This window comes from Chlorocebus sabaeus, chromosome X (assembly GCF_047675955.1).
Source record: "Chlorocebus sabaeus isolate Y175 chromosome X, mChlSab1.0.hap1, whole genome shotgun sequence".
Lineage (NCBI taxonomy): Eukaryota > Metazoa > Chordata > Mammalia > Primates > Cercopithecidae > Chlorocebus > Chlorocebus sabaeus.
This window is the reverse complement of record NC_132933.1, coordinates 14,717,011-14,743,086: the sequence shown is the minus strand read 5'-3', so window position 1 is coordinate 14,743,086 and position 26,076 is coordinate 14,717,011. Positions and strand designations below refer to the sequence as shown.

Genomic DNA, 26,076 nt, shown 5'->3' with positions numbered 1-26,076 from the left:
TCTTTCTGATTATTTAAAGCTGACAAGGTATATAACTGGGTAACATTTTGAACAAAGTGTGAGAAACAGGCTGTTAAATGTTTCTCAAGTTCTCCCATGTTTTATACTCTCAAATAACACACTCTCTATTTCTCCAAGGGAGTTTGAGAAAAACAGATACAATTTAAGTTTTAAATAATTTTTTTAAGAAGAATTAAGAACTTCTTCTTAAATATAAGAAAATATAAGAGAAATGTCAAATGGTAGCACCTCATTCTGATTTACCTCCTATAATCCTTTCAGATTTATTCATGTGACCTTTTCTGAGTTAATAAATGTTCAATTTGCTTTAGTGAATAGATTCTGTTGAGTTTATTACTGAAAATTGTACTTAAAAAACCAATATATTAATTAAAACTTTATGGTTTGTAGATGGCAGAGAAGCAACTTGAATTAGCTTAGGCTGTAAATATAGTACATTGAAAGAAAATAGGGGAATTTCTCAGAGCTAATAAAAGTATATATTAATTAAACCATGGTAGCAACAAGGCTTCAGAACAACTGGCAGCAGAAGTTTGTTCTGGCTGTCATTTGATTTTTCTCTTTACATCTGGTTATCGTTTTCTACCTTATACTGGCTTGCTTTATATGGTGAAGAGCATAGTATCTCAAATTTGGGATCTCAGACCCCAGATTTCACGTATTATTGTTCCTGTTATCCAAGAGGGACACTTTATTCAGGTTGGAAATATTCTAGAGAAGGACTATCATCTTATGGAGTTTGTGGGGCATGTGAATTCAATATTTCCAATTAATCATTAATCATCATGATTTAGGATAAAGCAGAATTGTAGGAGTTCTCATACTTACATATTTTTTGACCTCACAGCGTTAGAAACACAGGATTCTGTTTTGGCAGAACACAGTAGTAAACATCAAGGTTGGGGTACAACTCTGTGCAGTAGAAGTGTCCTGTAAATAAAGAACTTAAGTCATTTTTTTAAAAAATCTGGAGTGGCAACAAATCAAGCCTGTGAAATACTGTTTGTTTCTTTTTTGCAAAACTTGACCTGTCAAGAGCTGAATTTGGAGCTAATCATCAATGATGCTACTATATTGTGGCCAAATAATAATCAATTACTACGGATTTCAGGAGATGTTACATATTGACGACATGACAGTCATGAAAAGTTTACATAAACACTTCAGGAAATTTTACATTGTATTGTTTCCAAATGAATATAAGCTATTACCGTCAACAGTGATCAAGGAGAAATAGAAAATTAGAACTTTCAGTTTCTCTTTTTTAGATGATGGTATTTTTTTTTTTTTTTTTTTTTGAGGCGGAGTCTTGCTCTGTCGCCCAGGCTGGAGTGCAGTGGCACTATCTCGGCTCACTGCAAGCTCTGCCTCCTGGGTTCACACCATTCTCCTGCCTCAGCCTCCCGAGTAGCTGGGACTACAGGCGCCTGCCACCACGCCCGGCTAATTTTTTTGTATTTTTAGTAGAGATGGGGTTTCACCGTGTTAGCCAGGATGGTCTCGATCTCCTGACCTCGTGATCCACCCAGATGATGGTATTCTTGATGTACAGACTTTGTTTAGTCGCATTTCCTGTTATGTTTTATTCAGCCATCCGTACCCCACATTGTACTATGTACCAAGGACCCTAGGTATAGTATTGAATGAAACACAGTTTTAGAATTCAAGGTCTTTAAAATCCAGTGTGGGTTGTTGGGCAGCTCCTTGTGAAAAGTTGGTACATAAGGAGTTTATGGTTGAATGTTGTATTGCACATATTTTTATTGTTCACCAGAAATTCATGGGAACCATTACATTTTCTAGATTCCCTTTCAGTTAGGTTACAGTTACATGACTGGGCTCTGGCCAATGGAATGTGTATGGAATTGACATAGGACTATTTTAGGACTGGCCCTTTAAATTTTCACATCACCCCTGCTCTTTCTTCTCCTGCTGTAGAAACCTAGAAGGCTATATTTTCAATATAAGATGATATTAAGATAGAAGAAGATGACTTGACTTAATTTGAACTGTATGTTAAAGATAAATAAAGTTTCATTTTGTTAAAACACTGCCTATGTCAGAAGATTCCAAAGTGTGGTCCAAAGAACATTGGTATGGGGTCCCCAGGATCCTTTAACAAGACCCACAAAATAACAATTATTTTCATCAAAATTCTAAAATATTTTTTGCTTTTTCCACTAATTTGTCGTGAGTTTACAGAGAATGCTCCAGAGGCTACATGATCTGTAATAACATCACTGCCCTTAAGGCTACTGGAATGTGTGCTCATGTATTCTGTTTTGTAGAACTTTAGAAGGTAGTATGTTTAGGATGTAAATATGTACTTCAGAGATAAATTCCATTTGTTCTTGATGCTTCTTTTCTATTACTATATATCTTTGGGTTGTACCTGCTCTAATCTCTGTAATTTCAGAATCGTACATTAAATTAAATTTTAAAAAATTTTCATTTCTCTTGGGCCTAAGGAGAAACACAACTAGAAATGAATACATAGTATTGTTTTGTTTTTGCAATATATTTAAAAAATTTTTAAATTACTTTTTACATTTTGTGTACAGTTATTACTTTATAAGTTAAACCATATGTTTTACTAAAACAAAATATATTTATAATTTCTTATATTTAAAGATACACTCTTGCCTTAAAAAGAAAGACTAGAATTCCTTTCTCAGCTCACAATGTAATATGTACACATAAAGATGCTGAAAAAATATTAAGCTGACATTCTAGATAATTGTCTGTTTTAGGGAAGAGAAGAATCTACTCCAAAGAAACCGTGAAAAACTAGTAAGACAAAATACATGATGAAAATTTGTTTTCCTCAGTCTTACATGTGGCAATAAATCCCTTAGTTTTTCATATGCAAAACATTTTGAATAGTATTATGGAGTCTGCTAAGTTGTGGCATGATTTTAAAACCAATAATTTAAAATTTTTACAAAGAAGTATGTTGTAGTCATTAATGATGGATAAGATCTAATTTACATCACCAGGGCTATAGTTAATAATTTCATACTGTGCCTTGGAAATCTGAAAAAGGATTAGATTTTAGGTGCTCTTACCACACCTACGTACACACACTCTCAGACAAAGGTTACTATGTGAGAAGACAGATATGCTAATTGGCTTGACCTTAGTAATCTTTTCACCATGTATATGTATATCGAAACATGATATTGTACACCTTAAATATGTACAATAAAAATAAAATTAAAATAACTAAGGCATTGTATATTTTAACATAGACATGATAAACTATTTAAAAGTCAAAAATTGCTTATTACAGACTTTTAAAGCATAAATGGAAAAGTCACTAAAGGATTTGATAGGGAAGTTCATGGCGTTTTATTGTCTGGAGAAGTACACACAACTTTTTACATTTTACTTTGCCTAATACCTGCTCAATGAAAAGTCAGTAAAAACAATAATAGTGCTGCTCATTGTCTTAAATATGTAGCTGCAAACATTAAGACTGAGTTAACATCTTATCTTCAGAAGTGTACTTTTGCCTTACAAATGAACAAACCTAGGCCGGGCGCGGTGGCTCAAGCCTGTAATCCCAGCACTTTGGGAGGCCGAGATGGGCGGATCACGAGGTCAGGAGATCGAGACCATCCTGGCTAACATGGTGAAACCCTGTCTCTACTAAAAAAAAAAAAAAAAAAAAATACAAAAAACTAGCCGGGCGAGGTGGCGGGCGCCTGTAGTCCCAGCTGCTCCGGAGGCTGAGGCAGGAGAATGGCGTAAACCCGGGAGGCGGAGCTTGCAGTGAGCTGAGATCTGGCCACTGCACTCCAGCCTGGGCGACAGAGCGAGACTCCGTCTCAAAAGAATAAAACAACAACAACAACAAAAAGAATGAACAAATCTACAGCTGTAACTGGGCTTCCTGTTTTGCTTATGTTCATCTGGTATGAGCATGGACTAATCAGCAAAGTATATCTTCTTTCATTTGAATGCTGGGCAATAAACACAATGGTGATAAATATTAAAATAGAATAATATTTTTGACTCTCAGGTTCTATCCTGAAACAAGTGTGTTTACGGTTGCACTGATGGTGCTAGAGCAATTGTGGATAAAACTGCTGGTGCATTGGCACAAATCAAGGCAATGGTTCCTGCTTGTACTATTGGTCTTTGAGATATATATATATATATATATATATTTTAACACCATACACTGAAAGTGAAAAGAAAAAATTACCAGTTTTACCTGAGAATATCCTTTGTAAAACTATAATAGTATTAACTTTATGAGATTAATATTCTGTGTGAAGAAATGGAAAGTATGCATAAAGCACTTTTTTTCTGCATGGCATAGGACAATGGTTGTCTCAAGGAAAAGTGCTTTTGCAATTGTTTGAGTTGTGAGATCATTTTACTTAAAAGAGAAACTATTGGGATTTATGGCTTTTTTGACTTAGGTATTTTGCAGGACATTTTTTTCTGAAATTAAAGTGAGCTATTACTTCAAGGAAAACAAAGGATGGTGTCTTATTCATTGTAAAATTTGAAATTTCAAGTAAATATGATAATTTTGAAAAACTTGTATCCATTGCCTTGAATTTAATAGCTACCCAATACTTAGACTTTTCTGATAAGATTGATGGTGATACGAACAAATGTGATGTTTTTGATATTGTATAATAAAGATTTGCTTAACTTGCGAACTAATAGTTTCAAAGTGACTGTTGAATGATGTTACAAAATCAGGCATGGGTAAAAGATTCTTTCAAGATGCAAAGTAGACCAAAGAATTTTTCTGTAAACGAATATTTTACTGATATATTTTTCGATTCCACATTCAAACTAACTTTTAAGAAACCACTCCCCGCCGAGTTTTCGTACAGTGTCCATGGACACACACAATTATTTTTAAAGGCTATTAAACTGCTCCTCCCTTTTCTGATTACATATACAGGTGAGGCCAAATTTTCTTCATATACTTCAACCAAAACAACATGTTAAAACAGATTAAACACAGAAGCAAATTAGGCACTGCACCAGCATTTTATTAAGTCAGATATTAAAATATTTGTAAAAATGAAAACAATCTGAGTCTTTAACTCATTTGTTGTTTTGGAAAACATGTCAGCTTTTCATAAAAATAAATTGTTAGCATGGAATGAGTTTGTCACTTTTGTAAATGAACTGATAAAGTAATATTTTAAAAAGTTTCAGTTTCATTTTAAAAAGTGGTAAGATTCAATACATAGAATCCAGTAAAAAATGTCTTTTGGGTCCTCAGTAACTTTTATGAGTGTAAAAGGTCATAAAAAATGAGAGTCACTGACTTACATTATCTTGATTAATATGTACTTTGGTAGAAGTTCTAGAATATTGTGTAGCCATGTTTCCAAATAAATGATTTTAGAGTTTGCTGTATATCATGTGATTACCTTTCTATACTCATCTTACTATATGCAGTAAAATATGCATAATCTATGGAGTGGTCTAAAGTGCTAAAGCTATTCACAAAGACCAGTAGGCCCTTTCTGTTCTCAAGTAATGCTCTTCTTTTTCTGTGGAAATGGAATTGTTTTTATTACAAGATGGTCATCACTATATCTTGCCCATACCTCATTCAACAAGCTATTTTTGTATGACTCTTCCCGGATAAGATCATCTTGATTATGGTCAATGCTTTTTCAAAGTGGCTTAGAGTGGTACTTATTTGATTTCAAATCTCTGCTGAACAACTTTTGCTTCGATAAAGTTGATTGCATAAGATGTCAGCATTATTTTTACAAAAGTTTTGCATTCATTTTAGTTGAGTTTAAGGAATTTGTGGATGGAAATGTTATCCACTTTGTCTCCATCTTGTTTAATCAAGCAAAAACCATGATGCAGGTGAACTTGTCTGAGCCCAGATACTGTTTGACTTTTCAGGAAGTGAATTCGGACACCTTTGTATGTTTGTGGAAATTTTATCTTGTGGCTAGAAGAATTTATTAAAAGGAACAATATATTTTCAAGAATAATCTTAATTATACCTTTAATATTACTCTTCAACAAACATACATCAATCTCCTGCCATATTTAAGGAATTGTGCTAGGTCCTGTCCTTACAGACACAGCTGAAGGTAGTAAGTGCCAAAATAAAAGTTTAGTTTTCAGGATATAGTATGACAGAGATCACCATTTTTTACATGAAGATTGTATCACAAAACGAGGTAGATTATGTGCACATAGAAGCCAGCTACTGATGGCTCATCATTCTTAAAGAGAATATGGGATTTTAAAAAAGATTTTAAGGAGATGAGATTTGAACTTGACTTTGAAAGAATGTAATTAACAGAGATGTTGCAGGGGAGTGTGTGAGTGGGGGTGGGGTGAAGAATCTCTAGGTGAAGGGAAATGCATAATGGGCCATGAGAAAATACCAAGCCTTTGGAAGGCTTTCTGGTGGAGCATAAGAATCTGGGAGTGGAGGTGCAGGGGCTGCTGTTACATAAAGTGAGCAGGTGGACCGTGGCCAGGTCCAGACCTAGGTCACAGAGGAGAAAAAAAAAATATGAAAAGTTAATGAAAGGGAAACCTCTAATTAAGGATGGCATTATAAGACCAGAACAGATGTATTGACGCGCCCTATGCTATTGCCTGTTGTGCTACTCTTGAACTTTTGTCTAAAGGCATTTTGGTGCTACGAATCACAAGAAGCCCAGAAAGGCTATTTTAGACATTCAGGTGCCCATTTTATTAAAGAGGCAATTGTAAGGCTGGGTGCAGCGGCTCATGCCTGTAATCCCAGCACTTTGGAAAGTCAAAGTGGGAGGATCACTTTAGCCCAGTAGTTTGAGACCAGCCTGGGCAACATAGTGAGACCCTGTCTCTACAAAAAATTTAAAACAAAAAAATTAAAAATTACCAGGGCACAGTGGCAAGAATCTGTAGTCCCAGCTACTTGGGAGGATGAGTTGGGAGGATTGTTTGAGCCCAAGAGGGCGAGGTTGCAGTGAGCCATGATGGCACCATTGCCCTTCAGCAGCCTGGGTGACAGAGAAAGACTGTCTCCCCCCAAAAAAAAAAAAAAAAAAAAAAAGGGAAATTTGATAAATAAATCTCAACCTTACAGAAAAATTTAAGCTTTTTTCCATAAATAATTAATTTGTATTTTTTCAGGTTCATGCTAATTTTATGCTAATTTTATGTAAACCAAGCTATTTTCATCTGCATTATTTTATTTGTTCTTCATGTGTACCAATGTAATGATGCCATCTGGACATAATATATATATTTGGTCTCTGCCAACCACCCCCCTTTCCTGGCGCACAGCTTCTAAAACCCTTGGAATCCACCAAGTGGTAAGTGTCTTTTGTCTGCTAATGAGATGACTGGTGGTTGGAGGTTCCTGGAGAGTTTAATGATGCGGACTTATTTCTAGGGAAACCAATCATGTGATTAGACAGTTGGAATTTTCAGCCCCACTGCCTGATCACTGAAGAGGGGAGAGAGACTGGAGATTGACATAATCAACAACGGCCAATGATTTAATCAATCTTGCCTACTACATGAACCTCCATAAAAATCCTAGAAGTGTGGAATGCAGGGTTTGGAAAGTTAAGCTGGTGAATGCAACCACGTGCTAGGAAGGTGGTGCACCCCAAATCCAGGGGGACAGAAGCTTCTCAACTTGGGACCCTTCTGGACCTCACCCTATCTACTCCTTCATCTGGCTACTCATCTATGTCCTTTATCTTATCCTTTATAATAAACCAGTAAACAAAAATGTTTCTACAAGTTCTGTGAGCTGTCATAGCCAACCTGAAGAGGGAATCATGAAAATCTCTGATTTGTAACCATGTTGAACAGAAATGTGGGTAACTGAGGACCTATTAATTGGGTTTGGCATTTAAAACAGACAACAGTTTTGTGATATTGAGCCCTTAACATGTAGGATCTGCACTAACCCCAGATAGTATCAGAATTGAATTGTAGGTTACCCAGTTAGTGTCTAGAGACTAGAATGGGTCAATGTGTGGAAAAACCCACACATTAGGACCCAGAAGTGTTGAGTGTGTAGAGAAAAATAGTGAGTTTTTCCTATAAATATCATGCCCAAGAATGCCTCTGAAATTGACACTTACTTTTTCCCTTGCTTCAGGTACATTGTTTTATATAACGTACTAAGAATAATATGTGATTTATTTTGTTAAAAGTAGTTAATAAGATAGTTAAGTGTTCATGATTCTGTTCATTATTTCTTGTGGGTAATAAGTATATCATGGAATCTACTTGAATCCCTCGTTCATCTACCACATGTATGGTGCTATTTCTTTTTTCTTTTTTTTTTTTTTTGAGACGGAGTCTCCTTTTGTCACCCAGGCTGGAGTGCAGTGGTGTGATCTTGGCTCACTGCAACCTCCACCTCCTGGGTTCAAGCGATTCTCCTGCCTTAGCCTCCTGATCCGGAGTAGCTGAGATTACAGGTGCATGCCACCACGTCTGGCTAATTTTTGTATTTTTAGTAGAGACAGGGTTTCACCATGTTGGTCAGGCTGCTCTTGAACTCCTGACCTTGCGATCCACCTGCCTCGGCCTCCCAAAGTGCTGGGATTACAGGCATGAGCCACTGCCCCGGGCCTAGGGTGCTATTTCTTAAGTCTTCTTTTCAGATACACCATTTTGGTCTGATTTTATGACAAAATTCTAAAATATACAGGAAGTCTGTCTTCTTGAATCTATTCTGATATAAATTCTAAATAGCTAAATAAATTCTAAACAGCTTCACATTGATTCCAGAAAAATACTCAGCATCTCCTTTAGGCTTTCTAACTAGTCTTCTTCCTCAGGAAGAAAAAGCTACCATTCACTGATTGCCAAACTGTGTCAGAAGATAGGCTAGGTATATCATTTAATTTAATTCACATAACAACCTTATGAAGTTCATTATTATTATTGCTGTGTTTTACAAGTGAGCAATGGCAACAAAAGCCAAAATTGACAAATGGGATCTAATTAAACTAAAGAGCATCTGCACAGCAAAAGAAACTACCATCAGAGTGAACAGGCAACCTACAGAATGGGAGAAAATTTTTGCAATCTACTCATCTGACAAAGGGCTAATATCCAGAACCTACAAAGAACTCAAACAAATTTACAAGAAAAAAACAAACAACCCCATCAAAAAGTGGACAAAGGATATGAACAGACAGTTCTCAAAAGAAGACATGCATACAGCCAACAGACACATGAAAAAATGCTCGCCAGCACTGGCCATCAGAGAAATGCAAATCAAAACCACAACGAGATACCATCTCACACCAGTTAGAATGGCGATCATTCAAAAGTCAGGAAACAACAGGTGCTGGAGAGGATGTGGAGAAATAGGAACACTTTTACACTGTTGGTGGGATTGTAAACTAGTTCAACCATTATGGAAAACAGTATGGCGATTCCTCAAGGATCTAGAACTAGAAATACCATATGACCCAGCCATCGCATTACTGGGTATATACCCAAAGGATTATAAATTATGCTGCTATAAAGACACATACACATGTATGTTTATTGTGGCACTATTCACAATAGCAAAAACTTGGAATCAACCCAAATGTCCATCAGTGACAGATTGGATTAAGAAAATGTGGCACATATACACCATGGAATACTATGCAGCCATAAAAAAGGATGAGTTCGTGTCCTTTGCAGGGACATGGGTGCAGCTGGAAACCATCATTCTCAGCAAACTTTCACAAGAACAGAAAACCAAACACCGCATGTTCTCACTCATAGGTGGGAATTGAACAATGAGATCATTTGGACATGGGAAGGGGAACATCACACACCGGGGCCTATTATGTGGAGGGGGGAGGGGGGAGGGATTGCACTGGGAGTTATACTTGATGTAAATGACGAGTTGATGGGTGCTGACGAGTTGATGGGTGCAGCACGCCAACATGGCACAAGTATACATATGTAACAAACCTGCACGTTATGCACATGTACCCTAGAACTTAAAGTATAATAATAAAAAAATAATAATAACAAAGGCAAAAAGTTTGACCCTTTCAGGTCATAGAGAATTACTTTCTCTGAAAAGCCCAGTCTTCTAGATTAATATCCAAGACGACAGGGATTTTGTCTGTTTTGCTCTGTAACATATTCTCAGCACCTAGAACAATGCCATACCAAGGCAGTCATTAAATATTAGATGAATGAATGAATAAAGGTTTAGCCTGAATAAAAAAAAAAAATACATGAGATCTATCTTCTTAACAAATTTCTAAATGTATAGTAAAGCATTGTTAAGTATAAGAATAATGATGTATATAGATCTCTAGAACATATCCATTTGCATATCTACAATTTTATATGTGTTGAATAGCAATTCATCATTTACCTCTCTCCCAAGCCCTTGATTAACAACCATTGTATTCTCTGCTTCCATGAGTTTGACTATTTACATACCTCATATAAACAGAATCATAAAGTATTTGTCCTTCTTTAGTTGGTTTATTTCACTTAGTGTAATGTCCTCCAGGTTCATCCATGTTGTCACATATGGAAGTATTTCCTTCCTTTCAGAGGCTTAATAATGTTCCTTTGTGTGTGTAGATGATAGATAAACAGATACCACATTTTCTTTATCTGTTCATCAATCCAAGGACATTTAGCTTGTTTCTACATCTTGGTTATTGGTTATTGTGAATCATGCTGAAATGACCATGGAAGTTCAAATGTCTCCTCAGGATCCTGATTTCAATTCTTTTGGTTAAGCACTCAAAAGTGGGATTGTTGAATCATATGGTAGTTCTATTTTTAATATTTTAAGGAACCTCCATGCTGTTTTCTATAGCAGCTGCACCATTTTTTATGTTCAGACTATATTTCATTCTCACACTCTTATAAAGAACTAGCTGAGACTGGGTAATATATGAAGAAAATAGGTTTAATTGACTCACAGTTCTGCAGGCTGTACAGAAAGCATGGCTGAGGATGCCTCAGGAAACTTGTAATCATGGCAGGAGGGTAAAGGGGAAGCAAGTACCTTCTTCACATGACGGCAAGAGAGAGAGAGAGTAAAGGGAGAGGTGCTACATACTTTTAAACAAGCAAATCGTGTAGACGTGGGTTCTTGCTATGTTGCCCGGGCTGGTCTTGAATGCCCAGCCTCAAGTGATTCTCTTGCCTTGGACTCCCAAAGTGTTGAAATTACAGACCATCGTGCCCAACCAAGATATTCCTGATGACTATAGAATTCTTGGTTGATTTCTTCAATATTCTTGAAATTTTTATTTTCTTTGATCATTTTAAATATGTTATCTCACTGCCTTCTAACTTTCATTGTTTCTGATAAGAAGTTAACTGTCAATTATATGGAAGTTTCCTTGTATGTGATGAGTCACTTTTCTCTTGCCAATTTTAATATTTTTTTCTGTCTTATATTTCAACATTTTTACTATGGGTCTGTGTGCATCTCTTTGAGCTGATTGTTCAAAATTTGTTGAGCTTCTTGGATGTGAAGATTGATGTTTCCCAAAAACTTCAGGAAGTTTTCAGCCATTCTTTTTATTTTCCTTTCCCTTCTTTTCCCTCTTCTTCTGGTACTCTCATTACATATCTGTTGGTGTGCTTAAAAATGTGCCACATTTCACTTTAGGTCTATTTATTTTCTTTATTCAATTTTATATTTGTTCTTTAGATTGTTTCATCTCTATTTGTAGTCAAGTTTCTGATTCTCTCTACTTTCAGTTCAAATGTACTGTTGAATCCCTCTATTACATATTTTTTATTTCGATTATTGTAATTTTTAACTCCATAATTTTCATTTACTTCTTTTAAAATAATTTCTCTCTCTCTTTCTTTGAAGAGATTTTTTTCTCACAGCTTCTTTTAATTCTTTAAACATGGCTACTATTAGTTCTTTGAACACATTTATAATGGCTACTTTGAAGTGTTAATTATAACATTTTGTCTTTCTCTTAGTTATTTTCTGTTGCCTACTTTTTTTTCTTCTGTATGGGCGACTTGTTCCAGTTTCTTTGCAATATACCATAACTTTTTGCTGAAAAATGAACATTTGAGATAATTTCTTTTGGCAATTCTGTATACTGATTCCACTTCTTCAATACTAGGGCTTATTTGTGTTTTCATTTGCTTATTTGTTTTGCTTGCTTGAGTAGGGTATTTTTGTGAAGTCAATTTCTCCTGCAGCCTGAAACCTTTTGTGTTGTTCCTCAGAAGGTGCAGCCTTGGGCATGCACAGAGTCACCAGGAATGACAGAGGTTTTAGAAGGTTTCTGTTTCTGATCTTTTTTTAACCTGTCTGCTTCAATTCTATTCTATCCCATCCCACTTTTAGGCTCTGCTAATTATTTTTACTTCTTTTTTAATTTTTTTTTTTTTTTTTAGTGTTTTACTGGTTTATTGTTTTGACAGTGCTCTGGGGCATAAATTGTTCCACCGTCTGATCCAATTATACCTAGGCAGGGATAATTTTTGAGGTTTCTTTTCATCCCAGTAGGGCTCTATGTAGATGTCTCTTTTCCTGGTTCTGGTGAATTAGCTTGTGTAAGGTTTCAACTTGCTGCTTTTAATTATAATGTTTTTTTTTTGTTGTTGTTTTTTGAGAGTGCTCTTAAACTTGAATACACACTGTGTCAAATAAAATTATCTTCTTTATGACTTACTCAGAGCTTTCTTTTTATGTGGACTGCTGCTACCCCCGGAAAAACTCTGATGACATTCAGCACTATGTGGCGTAGTAGCTACTGGTCTTTTCAGCTTGTATCTCCAAGCATGGAATCCACGCCCTAAGAGAAAGGTGCAGTGAGGGTCACTAGGGCCCCAGTATTCTTTATCTCTGCCCATCGAATAAAGATTGAGTGAAGGAGCGTCCGGGCGCCGTGGCTCACCCCTGTAATCCCAGCACTTTGGGAGGCTTAGGCGGGCGGATCACGAGGTCGGGAGATCAGGACCATCCTGGCTAACACGGTGAAATCCCGTCTCTATTAAAAATACAAAAAAACTAGCCGGGCGAGGTGGTGGGCGCCTGTAGTCCCAGCTACTCGGGAGGCTGAGGCAGGAGAATGGCGTGAACCCGGGAGGCGGAGTTTGCAGTGAGCTGAGATCCGGCCACTGCACTCCAGCCTGGGCGATAGAGCAAGACTCCATCTCAAAAAAAGAAAAAAAAAAAAGAAAAGATTGAGTGAAGGAAGGGATTAGTTACGTAAGCTCTATACTGTACTCACTGGGAAATTAACTTCTTCTACTCTGCCCTATGCACTCTAGTTTTCTTATACTTGGGTTTCCAGCTCTTTCTCCTTACCTCAGGGATATTGTTGGTCTCTGCCCAAGTTCTCCCTCTAAGAGTCATAAATTAGAAAATCTCTTCAGGCAGTAAGCTGGGGTAATTGTAAGACTCACTTCAATTTTTCTTTCTCTTTCTAGCATCACTACCCTGCATTGCCAGATATCCAGTGCCAGAAAGCCTTTCTTTAATAGACTTTGTTCTCTTCTTTATTAGTTGTTTTGAGGAGGAAGGTAAATTGGGTTCCTGCTGCTTCATTTTGGCTGCAAATGAGTCACTTTTGGTCTGCATATTTAACAGAAATTATAGCATGTACATACCCCTGAAAACTCTGTAGCATAAATCCTTATTTTTCTAATGGATATTTGCTTGAAACACATCTGCATTTCAGGTTGTGAAAACATGTAAACAGGCCGGGCACGGTGGCTCACGCCTGTAATCCCAGCACTTTGGGAGGCCAAGGCCGGCAGATCACGAGGTCAGGAGATTGAGACCATCCTGGCTAACACAGTGAAACCCCGTCTCTACTAAAACAAAAACAAAAACAAACAAAAAAAAAATTAGCCGGGCGTGGTGGCGGGCCCCTGTAGTCCCAGCTACTCAGGAGGCTGAGGCAGGAGAATGGCATGAACCCGGGAGGCGGAGCTTGCTGTGAGCCGAGATCGCGCCACTGCACTCCAGCCTGGGCGATAGAGGGAGACTCCGTCTCAAAAACAAAACCAAAAAAAAAACAAGAAAACATGTAAACAAGCACATTCTTTACTGAGGTAAATATTAAACACCACATCTACTTAATGTTAAAGTGACTAGTCATTTTTGTGTAAAAAGCATTCAAAATGATTGGCATTGTAAAACAAAGATCTCAAGTTGATTAACTGTGTTCTAGGTATTTCTATCAGTTTTTAATGTGTTTAAAATTTATATGACTGTTGAACTTCACATACAATTTTTCTCGAGTACATATTACAGAACAGAATTTTTAGGAATTGTAATTATCGGCCGGGCGTGGTGGGTCACGCCTGTAATCCCAGCACTTTGGGAGGCTGAGGCCAGTGGATAACAAGGTCAGGAGTTTGAGACCAGCCTGACCAACATGGGGAAACCCCGTCTCTACTAAAAATACAAAAATTATCCAGGCGTGGTGGAGCATGCCTGTAATCTCAGTTATTTAGGAGGCTGAGGCAGGAGAATCGCTTGAACCTGGGAGGCAGAGGTTGCGGTGAGCCGAGATTGCACCACTGCACTCCAGCCTGGGCAACAAGAGCGAAACTCCATCTCAAAAAAAAAAAAAAAAAACCCCTGTAATTATCATATTTTTAATTTTTTTAATAGACCATTATAATCAGGTAATATTCTGGCTTTAAAAATATTGAAGATTTTCTTCCCATCTATGTTCTTTTAGATATTTTAGAAATGAGGAAAATAGTCTCTATTTTCTAATACTATTCTCAGTCAGACAAGTTTTCAAAAAGGGGAAATAATCCTGAAAAATAAGACACCATTGAGGTATGTAACATCCATACTCTCTAAAAATGCAAATTTTGCACATACCAATTAGGGATTCATTGGGTTACTTGGAGTGACACTCTGGTTCTTGCACCCTATTGTACCAAGAACAAAACACCAAAGGATGACAGAGCTGCCTCAACTAGCATAGTTGCTTGTAATTTTAAACTCTTAATTATTTTAATTCAATTCAATTTTAGTCTTTCTTCTTACTGGATAGGTGGAGGGTAAAGCAGAAAGACATACAAATTTGAGCTTTATTGGCTTTTGTTGAAGAACAAACACATTTTGGGAACCACCATTTCAGATTTCAGAGGTTTTGGTAGGAAAAACTAATATATAAGATCAAAAAATACAAATAAGGACTGTGTGGTGGACTGAAAATAGCACTGCACTTTAGATTCAGATCTACTCGTCTCCTGTGACTGTGAACAAGTTGCCACCTCTCTCTGATCCTCAGTTTTCTTATCTGTAAACTAAGTTTGGAAATACATAATCTGTAAAGGAAATGCCTTTGTAATGCTGCAAGCAGATGCTTCTCTGAAATGCTTCATTTTAGTGTGCAAAGATACAGGTAGTTTAGATACAATTGGATATTACCCCTGGCTAATTGGGAAGTTACATATGAGAGAAGCTTCAGGAGACTGAGTACCTTTTTCATTTTCATTGTTTCATATTCTTAGGGAAGATTTGGCTCATAACCCACAAAGACATTATGAAAATGACCCTACTCGTTTTGCCTATGCCATGTGCTTTTAAATAATGATGACTTTTCCCATTTAATTATGTAGCTAGATATGCTTTGAATTGCATATTAACTCCTTCTGCTCATGCAATAATTTTCTCTGTAATATTCCTGCACTATATTACGTGTACTTATAGAACAGTAAAATTTCTATATTTTACTCTTCCCACATAACTGTTTTAAATATGCTTTTTTTTCATTGGAAATTCTTTCACAATGATGTATTAATTAGCCAAAATGTTATCTTTACTTTTAAATCTGCAAAAGCAATTTTATGGGATGTATCTAGCTCGTTCTCATTTCCAGGGTTTCAAAAGAAAGAGAACCATAAATGGGATAACTCCTGTGGTGTGAGGCACTAGGTAGCGGGGGCACAAAAAATGCATTTCTTCCTAATAGACCCAGCAAATGGGATGCTTCCTACCCTGTGTGACTTTAGAAAGGCGGCTACACTTTGAAGGTTTAGTAGAAAGTCAGGTTTGTAATACAAACAGACTCCAATTCATATTTCTTGGTTCTGATTTGATTTTGTTTCAAGTTATACAAATAAGGTGGTTAAAAGATAAAATATATTTCACCACTTGGAGTCCCTGTATACTAACAACTCTCAGATCGTTAGCATTCAAACTGATTTTGTTTTTTTAGCAGCTCGCCCCCAGTGTCCACTTGTCTATTAAACATTCATAAACATATGCCAATTATTCCTATTTGTATACCATGTTGTAGTTTATAGCACATTTTCATATCTATCTACTTAAATCTTTATAATGACTCTCTGAGATAGGCTAGGCTATAATTTTCAACCATCTTTAATTATATTCACTATTATAAATTCAATTTTACATGGTGTTTTACTTTCACAGTTGAATTTTTAAAAATAATCTTTTATCTTCCTATTAGATTAACTACAAAATAGCTGCACATGTAATAAACATATATGCCAGACACCAACAATTCAAATTCAACATGTCTAAAATGGAATATATTTTCTCCCTTCCCTCCCCATCTTCTGCTTACCATCCATTTCACATACACCAAAGATGATCAATCCTCCTCCTTTTGGTGTTACTTCAGTTCTTAATGACCACCATTTCCCAGTTCTTCTTATTCAGAAATCCCTTTCTTTACCTTGCCCATCTGAGTTGAATTAGCTCTCTGGTTCTATAGCAGCAATTTCAGCAACAGCTACAGTACATTTCCCCTCTTCTCCACTGCCACTGCCATAATTCTATTGCAACAGCCTTATAATTGGACTCCCAATCTCTAATCAAGGAATCCTTCATTTCTCATGCTGCCAAAAATGTGCTTTTCTTAAAACACAGCTGAGAATCCACCACGCCCCTTATCAAATATTCTGTAATGAGCAGTGCAGCTTAATGCTATGAAGTACAATGCCCTTAAATTTATTTTTTTTCTCTGCCACTTAGTAGTTGCATGATCTTGGGAAAATCACTCAACATCTCCCAAACTTATTTTCATCATCTTTTAAAAGGGGGTTGAAAATAGTATTTTGCTCTCAGCATTGAGGATTAAAAAACAATGCTTGTAAAGAGGTTAGCACAGTGGTTGGCACATAGTTTTTGCTTAGAAAGTGTTAGTTGTATCATATGTGTAACATTGGAAAGAACACATTGTAAACTGCTTTGGGTCAGACAGCTAGTAAAGTGAATATTCCAACCTGTGTGTGTCTGAATCAAAAGCATAATTGTCTCCAGTATATTATGCTGATATTTTGACCTTCAGTTTGAGCAGGGAATATAAAATTGGGCCTTAAAGTGGGGAATCAACATCCTTAGTCTTCATATTAGTGTTCTCTAGTGCTGCTTGCTAGATTAGTCCTTGCCCATCTCTGTGAATCTCTGCCTTACCCTGTGGCTAAGAGCTCTTGAGAGTCAAAGAAAGAGCTCTTGCTCTAACTATATTCCCCATCTTGATTTATCTTGCCTTTTTCTGTCCATTTCCTTAGATAAGGCATGATAAATCTTATCCCCAAATCTTTTTACTTAGCTTAGTATTGAGGATGGTGTACAAGTGAGTTTGCTTAATGCTCACTATTTGCTTCACACTATCTGTGTAGAAAACTTCACGAGAAACTATCACCATTGTTTGCTTAGCGGTTCTGTGATATAGTGAACATATACAGGCTTGGAATCACACAGACCGAAGTAGGAATACTAGGTCCTCTACTAGCTAGCTGCAGAATTTGGAGTCAGGTCATTTTTCTCTCTCTAAGCTTCAGTTTTCTCTTCCCAACATAAAGTAGGTATGTGTTACTATCTAATGATTGGGAAAATATCCAATGATTAAAATGCTGTCCAGAATTAAATAATATTTCTAAATACATTTACATTTTATTATATAACAGTATATCTAGGAGATAAACTGTTTGTTCAATCTCTAGTTAATACTTGGTATACACGTGAATTTGTGGTCTGTTTTCCATAACTGTCTGATCACTTGAGCTCCACAGAACACTTGTTGTGACAGAGACCGCTGATTGGCTTTCAATACCCATTCTCATCTTCTTATGTGATCAAATAACTTTTAGTTGGCCACAGAGCTGCCTAATGATTTCACTCTGTGGCCTGTCCACAAATTATGCAGCTAGCTAATGGAGGACTTAGGATTCCTACTTAGGTCTGTGTGATTCCAAAGCCTACTTACGTCCCATACAACTATGAGTGGTCATGTGTCTAAATTCTGATGAATGGAATGTAAACATAAGTAAAATGTGCAACATCTGGGAATGCTTAGTAAGAAAAAGCTTTTTAAAACATGTTTTTTCTTTTTTTTTCTTGAGATGAAGCCTTGCTCTGTCCCCCAGGCTGGAGTTCAGTGGCACAATCTGGGCTCACTGCAACCTCCACCTCCCGGGTTCAAGCTATTCTCCTGCCTCAGCCTCCATGATAGCTGGGATTACAGGTGCCCACCACCATGCCCAGCTATTTTGTGTATTTTTAGTAGAGACAGGGTTTCACTATGTTGGCTAGGCTGGTCTTGAACTCCTGACCTCGAGTGATCAACCTCAGCCTCCCAAAGTGCTGGGATTACAGGCGGGAGCCATGGCAGCCAGCTGGACTCTGTATCTTTTGTTCCCTTGGCTACTGACTGGAATGCAGGAGTTGTGTAGAATATGGATCAGTTGTTTTGGATCATGAATGGAAAAGTCATGTTGCAAAAGGTAGAGCGATAAGACACTGTGATCCTGGACCCCTTATTGTGGAGTATCCATACTAGTCTGATCCACGAAACTGGACCATTATGTGAAAGAAATCAATTTTAAGCCACTATTATACTATTTTTTTTCATGATAACAGCTGAAGAAAATCCTGATAAATACAGTTGAAAACCATTGAAATAATGTATATGAAATAGCTGATCCGTTAATTCATTCTTATAATTGCATTTGATCAGTTCCTTCCTTTGTTGAGCAATCTTTCATTGTGTTTGTTTTATCACCCTAAAATAATGTTGGGTTATGGACTCATGGGCCTCTGCAAGACCTAAATACTTCCCTCTCCCTGAACAGACATATTTTGTGCTATATTAATTATTTTGACCTTCATGAACAGTCATGCATAGCAATTTTCTGAGATGCTCTCTGAAGTCTCTGAAGCTATAATACGCAGTACTTTTTATAAGAGGCACTTTTGATTATTAACTTCACTGAAAGTAATAGGCAGGAAGATTTGTGGTGCTGTCTGTTTCCATGTATTCAAGATTGCATTGCCACTTCATAATGCTTCTTGTTATTGCAAGCTGATTAGATAGAGTGTAGACTCTATGGAAAATGACACAACTTAATACCTTTACAGAGTAAATTACAAAAGTATTATAAACAATAAAAAATTCTTCAGAATTAATTGAACGTAAAGCATCCTTTTTTCCCTCAGCATAAAACTATAGGTGGAATTGGATCGTATCTGGATAGTAATGAAACATCCTATTAGCTTTCAGTTATGGTCCTGAACAGCAACTCTTGCTCTCAAGCTCTCTTGCTCTCTCCTTTTTGCTCTGTCTCTTTCACTTTCTTTCTCTTTTTCTTTATCCTCTTTCTCCCCTTTGCTCTGTTTTTTGTTTTTTGTTTTTTTTTCTGTTCATTGGTGAGCTAATCTGGGACTCTGTGTTCAGGACTCTCAAATCAATAGATATTAAGGTTTTAGACCAGAAGATAATACAATTGACCAAACATTAAATGCATTACATGATAATAATTGTAATTTCATACTTATTATGCACACGCAAATGTACTCAATTATTACAAAAGAAAAAAACTCATTCAAACCAAAAGTTTAATTACAGTGGAAAGAGGCATATTGGTTGGGCTGCAGATAATAAAATATTATTACATTCCCTTGTTTTTATGTGGTGCATTTTTCCCTCAACTTTACAGTGTTGGTTTGGGGTATTTAATGCTATTAACTGTTGCAATGAGATACTGAGAAATTTTATTCTTTTTCATTAGGATTGAGGATATATGCCTACAACTAAATACTTAAAGAACTCTGTGCTTAATGTTCTGCTCCTAACTACAACAGTGCATCACTGCGGCATCTCCATTAACTTGTTCAATATTCCAGAGACTGCTGTGCCTGGCAGTTGGAGAGCATCAAGAAGATAAACTATGTGAGCTATTTTTCACTCATATATAGAGCACATCTGTTGACATCTTAAATGCTAATTAATAAATAAAAAACTTGGGCCTCATTCAGAATTGATAGAAGATGAATTACTTCATTTTCTCTTTCCAAATATAGAACATGAATGGGAACTGAAGCAGAGTTCTCCCTTCAGTAAATCAGTTGTGCTGATTTACACGTGCCTACTTTATGTTGGGAAGGGAAAACTGAAGCTTACAAAGGTAAAATGACCTGCCTCCAAATTATGCAGTTAGCCAGTAGAGGACCTAGTATTTCTACTAACGTCTGTGTGATTCCAAGCCTACATACGTTCACTGTATCACGGAACCTCTAAGCAAACAATGGTGATAGTTTTCAGAGTCAGAATAACAATTCTCAAAGCTTAGGTTACTTTCAGAGAAAGAGAGAAAAGAGTTTTTTGTTTGTTTTTTTTTTTAAATGTCATTTGTCTGTCTCTGTAGGAAAATGCATATTGATTTTTAGGCTGTGCCAAGAGAAACGGGGACACTTTGAGGGCCATGTAGGCCCCTTTGCTAATTAGAATGTTATCTGTGAGCTATTTCTATTGGTTTCAGGGCCTATATTGACCAATCCTATCAAAGAGCTTTAAGAAAAGGCCATTATCATGCGCAATAGAAAACATACGCTGAACATTGAACACCTGCATGGCTATGACTTATTATTATTATTATTATTATTTAAAAAACACCATTAAATGGCAGCCTTGTAAAAAGCAGAAAGAGTTCTACTCATGTGATAGAAAATACTTCATGGCAATATGTTTTAGTGACATGAGCCATTTTTCTCTCTTTAGATTTTTGGGATAAAGATATTGTTCTGTAAAGTCGTAACACAAGCATACACTATTACTGGAGCAAAGAGTGTGATTAATCCATATTCTGCAACACTTCTTCAGTAAGCTATATTTTATGTAAAAAGACAGAAGTCTTAGGCTTCTTTGTGCAGTTGTAGTTGCTGGACTAGAACTGAATCTGTAGGTGTCCTGATCCATTTATTGGAGAGAAAAAGTGATTCCATATTATATTAAATCATAAGGGAGTTTGTTCTGGTATCTCATAGTGGCTCATGCTCTGGTCTTGTTTTCTTATTATTTTTTAAAGAAGACTGTGAGATGAGGGATTTGTCAGAGTTAGAGATTTTTATCTAGTTAAAGGTCAGGTCCTGAGCCATTGATTTGATTACTGAGGCATTGGGTCATTAAGTTGCCTGAAATAGCCTTGTTGCAAATGTTCACTGGTGAGCTAATCTGGGACTTTGTATTCAGGGTTTGCATTACCTACTATGGAAAATACTAAGATAAAATTGTGAAAAAAACTGTAGTCAGAGATGGGTAGGTCACAGGAGTACGAGATTAGTACATGAAACCATTTGTGATTGGAGGATATACATTCACTTCCTTTCCAAGCTCTTTTCTAAGGCTTGAAATTCCACTATTGAAGCTTTCTTATTTTTCATTAAAATCTGTGACAACCTTAAGGAGTGGAATGACAAAGGTCTGGGATACGCAACATTGCCCAGAAGGATTGGACTGTGTGGAGTGCAGCACTTCTGAGCTTGTGAACAAAACGAAAATGCTGTGGGAAGCCAAGACCACACTGAGCCTCCTTCAAAATGTTTTCAAGGAACATACTTTTCTGATCCCATTTTACAAAATCTAAAGAAACCTAAATTATAGCTAATAAAAAGAAGAGTGCTGGACTTGGAGTGCTGGGATCCTAGCTGCAGCTGTGCTTACTTATCATGGGACCTAGGACTAATCAGTGAACCCCTATGTGGAAACTCTGCTTCCTCATGTAAAGCCTGCACATTTCCGAGGATGCTCTCTAAGCTCTAACATTCTACATTTTATAATGTAGATAGCTAGAAATTGGTTCAGTTTTCAGGGAAACGCATAACACTTAGCAAACAGATGAATTGTGTTTCCATTTCAACTACCATTGCGCAAATTAATTGTTTAAACCATAGAGTCCTAATTATTGTCGAGAGTGACTTTCAAGTTATTATTCTGGTTTGGAATTTGGGGAGGAGCACTGCAGAATGTATTTCTATATACATCATAGTAAAAAGGGCATCCAGTTTTAACTGTGCCACTGTATCAGTAAATTCCACTTTACTCTTTCTGCTTTCGTTTCTTTATTTCTAAGGTCTTTTGAACTACTTTATTTTATCCTTTTCTATTTGCTCCACATAACAGCTCATTATAGATGTATACATTTTAGTGTTTATATTTTTTCAAGGAAAATCAGAATTTAATCATTCTAAATAATTGTTATATAATCATGATTTAAAAGGACAACTTTTTACATTCCCTAAAATATTTCTAATGTAGCCGTATTTAGAAGCTTTCACAATCCTGCTCATAAAATACATAGTGGAGTTTTATAGTCTCTGAGAGAGTATATCCTCATGCTAGATAGTTTAAGTGTCCAAGTCATAGCATTTTGGTGACTCTTAGTCATTTCCTTGTCAGTCAACCATCTCAGGCTGCTTACATGCTTTTATGTTCTTCCAACTTCCATGACCAGAGGATGGATTAATTTCCTGTAAATATATAATTATACACATGCCCACTTGTTCCAAAGTGACATCAAATACCTCTTATCAATAGCAGTGTCAGAGCAAGCTTTCATTAAAGCACAGGAGAAGAGCTACTTTAAGTGTTTCTGAGAACAGGATCATAGGTCTATGAAATAGAGAGGGAGAGAAAGAGAGAGAGAGAGAGAGACTGCTGAGGCAACCTCTGTTTGCTCCCTGAGGTCACTCCTCTGCAGGTGTGGGAGAGCTGCATTTACACAATATTGCACACCACTGGATTGAGGCTGGTAGCTAATGTTTATGGAACAAATAAATCTCTCTCAGTAGCATAAGCAGAAAATGACTCATGGAAATATAATTTGCTTCGGTGCTTTATTTTCTACTGGAAAAAGGATGAAAGCAAGTTATTCCAAAAGAATCTCACCAATAATCCATTTACCTTAATGTACAAAAAAAAAAAAAATGCTGTTTTTCATATGTCTCAATCCTTGTCCCAGCTATCTTATGAGCTGTGTGACCTTAGGCAAGTTTCTCTTGGCTTCCTCATCTTTAAAACAGAGATACTAACAGTACTTATTTTATAGTCTCATGGTAAAGATTAAGTGAAATAAAGTATTTTTAAATGGTTTAGCACAGCATTGAGGTGATAGTAAGTGCATCATAAATGTTATTGTTTTTAGTTATCTACAACTGTGGGAGACTCATGAGTTCCTGGAGAGTGGAAAATGCTTCTGATGTATTATTCATCCTTGTATTTGATTGACATTGTTTTAGTGAGGTAAGATAAGCATTAGGTTTGGAGCCCTGGCTTTGCCATTTACTATTTCTGTGCCTTTGGGAGAGTTCCCCTCTTCTTCTCTTCCCATCCTTGCCTTAACCAGTGAGCTTCAGTAATAATTGTAATCACATTACATGTCTGATATAGGAATTCAATCAGATAAAGTACATGGTGCTATTAGAGATCTTGATAAAGTATAGCTATTATTTATTTATGTGTGCTCCACTAATGGTAGATACATTACATTATTAAGTACATAAGTTATTTTCCATTCTGCTTCTTTAGGTTAATTTATCATAAATAGTTTCCATGTTTTTTCCCACTGTAATGATTTTATTGCAAGACGTCTTAGTCCATTCCTGCTGCTATAACAAAATACCTTAGTCCAAGAAATTTATAAATAATAGAAATTTATATCTCACAGTTACAGAGATTGAGAAATCTAAAATCAAAACACTAGCAGAGTCATTGTCTGGTAAGGGCTCACTCTCTGCTTCCAAGATGGTGCTTTGTTGCTGAATCCTCTGGTGGAAGGGATAAAAGGGAAAAAAAGGAGTAGGGGGCCCCTTTCAACATGTTTTATAAGATCACTTGTCCTATTCACGAACACTCATGACTTAATCACTTTCCCAATGGCTCCACCTCTTAATATTATCACAGTGGGTATAAAGTTCCAACAAACAAATTTTGGAAGGACACTGCTATGGTCTAAATGTATCCATCCAAATTTATACGTTGGAAATTAAATCCCCAGTGCAACAGTTTGGGTAATTTAATTGTCTAACTTTTTACCATTATTATATAGGAGTCAAGAAAATCTGCATCAGTTCATAGTCCTGAGACCTACACAGGTTTTATCAACAAAAATAAGAAGACTCAGTTGGAGATTCGAAGATAGTTGACTACATGCAGCCAGATGGTATAGCTGCCACTGAGGGATCAAGACGACTGGTGCACTCCTAACAGATCTTCAGAAGGAAGGCACTAAGGTGGATGGAGGGAAGGCACAGAAGATGGGCTGAAGAGAAAGGAAGCTGGGAACCCTGCACGGGGCTACCATATCCTGGGACTCATTCCCGGCCCGTGTGGCACAAATGAATGAGTTGAACTGGCAAGGAGCAACCTGGGCCTCTGGAATCCTGGCAGGAGGAAATCCCTAGACCACCATGGACACTTGAGTTGGCAGGGAGAGCTTCTTAGAGAAGTGCTAAGGTGAGCACACCAACCTATGCGGAGCCCAGTGGGTTTGGTTTGGGAGTGTCTGTAGTGGAGCACAGCCAGGGATGCCCATCCTTTTAGCCTTGACTTGCTCCCATAGGAGACTTTAGCCTTAGGGGAGCTGTTGGACCTGAACTCTGCAAGGTGATCTTGCCCATCAAATGGGGCTGGTCCAACCTGAAAACCCCTTGGTCTGCTGGCCTCTCTCAGGACCCCATCCTGGTTGCACTTGCTTGCAATGCAGCATTGGGTGCCCCAAGGCACCGCACCATAACTCCTGCACTAGTGGACTGTGTCTGACGGATGAGAGCTTCAGTTGGGCAGCCCCCATGGCCATGCACCACCCTGCCTACTCCCTCCCGCCACTGTAGCTTCCCCCAGGTCTATGGCTGCCCTTTACATCTGTCAGCATGTGTGTCTGTAAGTGGATTTTGCCTTACCTGCCCTGCCAGTGAACATTTGTGTGCACACCCTGCCCTGCTTCTGCTGCTGGTGGGAATGCACTCTGCCCCCACTCCCTTTCCTTATCATCATTTCATTCAGAGTTTTGGCAGGCACAGATTCTGCCAGCCCTGCCCCCATCAGCACCCTGCCCCTGTGCCAACACTGCTGCTGGAGTGAAACTAGGCATGCAGAACAGCAAGCCCTCCACAACCCTGAGCAGCCAGAGGGTGCACACAGACCTGTGCCCTCCAATGCTCTGCCCCTGTGCTAACGCCACAAGTGTGACAGCATGCACAACCTCCAACAGGCCCCCTTTCTGCTCGCCCTATACCAGCTGTGCTGCCTCTGCCACTGCTGTGAATGCTGCCAAGAAGATAGGCACCCTGGCACCCACTAACACCCTGCTGCAGCCAGCTAGCATGCACCCCTCCAAGTTGCTGCTTGCATGCACCCCTCCATATGTTGCTGCCACTGCTGCTGGGACATGCAAATTAGAAAAGATCCCACTACCTTTGCCCTAAGAAATGCTTTGCCTGGCACCAACCATCAGAGTGTAGTGACCACTGGTCCAAAAGCATCTTGGTCCCCTAGTGCAGTGGGTTGATACCTCAAGGAGCCAGAGAATGACATTGGGGTCTGATATAAGTCCCTCAGAGTTTGAGCATGCGGTACAAATGTTGAAAACTGAGCCTTGGCCCCTAAAATTTTCCAAAAATGAAGCTAGTTAACTGAATCCACCTGTGATAGTTAAAAGTGAGTGTCAACTTGATTGGATTGAAGGATGCAAAGTATTGATCCTGGGTGTGTCTGTGAGGGTGTTGCCAAAGGAGATGAACATTTGAGTTAATGGGCTGGGAAAGGTAGACCCACCCTTAATCTGGGAGGGCACAATCTAATCAGCTGTAAGTGCGGC

General features: G+C 37.6%; 1 long non-coding RNA gene across 1 annotated transcript in view; it reads right to left on the bottom strand.

The window, feature by feature from the left end:
* Nucleotides 1-26,076, bottom strand: part of LOC140710826 (uncharacterized) — a 146,290-nt gene that overhangs the window by 70,874 nt on the left and 49,340 nt on the right. Inside the window, exon 2 of the long non-coding RNA XR_012091897.1 lies at nt 850-951. This is a non-coding gene — a long non-coding RNA (uncharacterized lncRNA). The remainder of the gene's footprint in view (nt 1-849; nt 952-26,076) is intronic.